The sequence below is a fragment of the Triticum aestivum genome, chromosome 2A (assembly GCF_018294505.1).
Source record: "Triticum aestivum cultivar Chinese Spring chromosome 2A, IWGSC CS RefSeq v2.1, whole genome shotgun sequence".
NCBI classification, from domain to species: domain Eukaryota; kingdom Viridiplantae; phylum Streptophyta; class Magnoliopsida; order Poales; family Poaceae; genus Triticum; species Triticum aestivum.
The window spans coordinates 465583822-465587127 of NC_057797.1; positions in this window are offsets into that span (position 1 = coordinate 465583822).

The following is a 3306-nucleotide window of genomic DNA, read 5'->3' on the forward strand; positions in this document are numbered from 1 at the left end:
TTTAATTTTAATTTTTATTGTAGGTTCCCACTCATCATAAAGTTTTCTAGGGATAGAAACTTCCAACTCAAGTTTTTCTTCATAAGATTGCATCAAAGCATCAAAGATATGTTTGATAAAGGCTTTATTTTGACTATAAGCATGTGGAGAATTTAGCACGGATTGCAACAAGGAAATACAATCTATCAAAGAGCAATTATCATAATTAAATTCCTTAAAATCCAAAATAGTGGGTTCATTGATATTTAAAGTTTTGATCTCTTCAATCCCGCTTTTACCAATTTTAGCATCAAGATCTAAAGACTCCAAATTTTCGGAACGCCTTCTAGGTAAAGGTGGATCATATTCAGCCCCATCATTATCAAGATTCATATTGCAAAACAAAGATTTAATAGGAGACACATCAATAACTTTTAGATCTTCATCTTTATTATCATGAAAACTAGAAGAACATGCTTTTATAAAGCAATCTTTCTAGCACGCATCCTAGCAGTTCTTTCTTTGCACTCATCAATCGAAATTCTCATGGCTTTGAGAGACTCATTGATATCATTCTTAGGTGGAATAGATCTAATTTTCAAAGAATCAACATGAAGATAAATTCTATCAACGTTCCTAGCCAATTCATCAACTTTAAGCAATTTTTCTTCAAGCAAAGCATTGAAATTCTTTTGCGAATTCATAAAATCCTTAACACTAGTCTCAAATTCAAAGGGCATCTTATTAAAATTTCCATAAGAATTGTTGTAGGAATTACCATAATTATTAGAGAAATTACTAGGATATGTCCTAGGATTAAAGTTTCCTCTATATGCATTGTTACCAAAATTATTCCTACCAATAAAATTCACATACAAAGATTCATTATTATTATCAATCAAAGTAGACAAAGGCGTATCATTAGGATCAGAAGAAACACTTTTATTAGCAAATAATTTCATAAGTTCTTCCATCTTTCCACTCAAAACATTAATTTCTTCTATCGCATGCACTTTCTTATTAGTAGATCTTTCAGTGTGCCATTGAGAATAATTAACCATAATATTATCTAGGAGTTTAGTAGCTTCTCCTAAAGTGATTTCCATAAAAGTGCCTCCCGCGGCCGAATCTAAAAGATTTCTAGAAGCAAAATTCAATCCGGCATAAAAGTTTTGTATAATCATCCAAAGATTCAAACCATGTGTAGGGCAATTACGTATCATTAATTTCATCCTCTCCCAAGCTTGTGCAACATGTTCATGATCAAGTTGCTTAAAATTCATGATATCGTTTCTAAGAGAGATGATCTTAGCGGGAGGAAAATACTTAGAGATAAAAGCATATTTGCACTTATTCCATGAATCAATACTATTTTTAGGCAAAGACGAAAACCAAGCTTTAGCACGATCTCTAAGCGAAATCGGGAATAGCTTCAATTTAACAATATCATTGTCCACATCTGTCTTCTTTTGCATATCACACAAATCAACGAAGCTATTAAGATGGGTAGCGGCATCTTCACTAGGAAGGCCGGCGAATTGATCTCTCATGACAAGATTCAACAAAGCAGCATTAATTTCACAAGATTCAGTATCGGTAAGAGGAGCAATCGGAGTGCTAAGAAAATCATTGTTGTTGGTATTAGTAAAGTCACACAATTTGGTATTATATTGAGCCATCGTGACAAGCAAGCAACCCGACACACAAGCAAACAAGAAATGGGCAAAAAGAGGCAAATAGGGAAAGAGAAGGAGGACGGAGAGAGAGGGAAAATAAAACGGCAAGGGTGCAGTGGGGGAGAGGAAAACGGGAGGCAAATGGAAAATAATGTAATGCGGGAGATGAGGGTTTGTGATGGGTACTTGGTATGTTGACTTTTGCGTAGACTCCCCGGCAACGGCGCTAGAAATCCTTCTTGCTACCTCTTGAGCACTGCGTTGATTTTCCCTTGAAGAGGAAAGGGTGATGTAGCAAAGTAGCGTAAGTATTTCCCTCAGTTTTTGAGAACCAAGGTATCAATCCAGTTGGAGGCCACGCACGAGTCCCTCGCACCTACACAAACAAATAAAATCCTCGTAACCAACGCAATAAAGGGGTTGTCAATCCCTTCACGGTCACTTACGAAAGTGAGATCTGATAGATATGATAAGATAATATTTTTGGTATTTTTATGATAAAGATGCAAAGTAAAGAAAGCAAAATAAACAGTGCCAGAAATAGCTTGTTGACGAGAGATTAATATGATGGAAAATAGACCCAGGGGCCATAGGTTTCACTAGTGGCTTCTCTCGAGAGCATAAGTATTACGGTGGGTAAACAAATTACTGTTGAGCAATTGACAGAATTGAGCATAGTTATGAGCATATCTAGGTATGATCATGTATATAGGCATCACGTCCGTGACAAGTAGACCGACTCCTGCCTGCATCTACTACTATTACTCCACACATCGACCGCTATCCAGCATGCATCTAGAGTATTAAGTTCAAAAGAATAGAGTAACGCTTTAAGTAAGATGACATGATGTAGAGGGATTAACTCATGCAATATGATATAAACCCCATCTTGTTATCCTCGATGGCAACAATACAATACGTGCCTTGCTGCCCCTATTGTCACTGGGAAAGGACACCGCAAGATTCAACCCAAAGCTAAGCACTTCTCCCATTGCATGAAAGATCAATCTAGTAGGCCAAACCAAACTGATAATTCGAAGAGACTTGCAAAGATAACCAATCATACATAAAAGAATTCAGAGAAGATTCAAATATTGTTCATAGATAAACTTGATCATAAGCCCACAATTCATCGGTCTCAACAAACACACCGCAAAAGAAGATTACATCGAATAGATCTCCACGAGAATCATGGAGAATTTTGTATTGAGATCCAAAAAGAGAGAAGAAGCCATCTAGCTAATAACTATGGACCCGAAGGTCTAAGGTAAACTACTCACACATCATTGGAGAGGCTATGGTGTTGATGTAGAAGCCCTCCGTGATCGATGCCCCCTCCGGCGGAGCTCCGGAAAAGGCCCCAAGATGGGATCTCACGGGTACAGAAGGTTGCGGCGGTGGAATTAGGTTTTTGGCTCCGTCTCTGGTAGTTTGGGGGTACGTAGGTATATATAGGAGGAAGAAGTACGTCGGTGGAGCAACGTGGGCCCCACGAGGGTGGAGGGCGCGCCTAGGGGGTAGGCGCGCCCCCGTACCTCGTGCCTTCCTGGTTGATGTCTTGACGTAGGGTCCAAGTCCTCTGGATCACGTTCGTTCCAAAAATCACGTTCCCGAAGGTTTCATTCCGTTTGGACTCCGTTTGATATTCTTT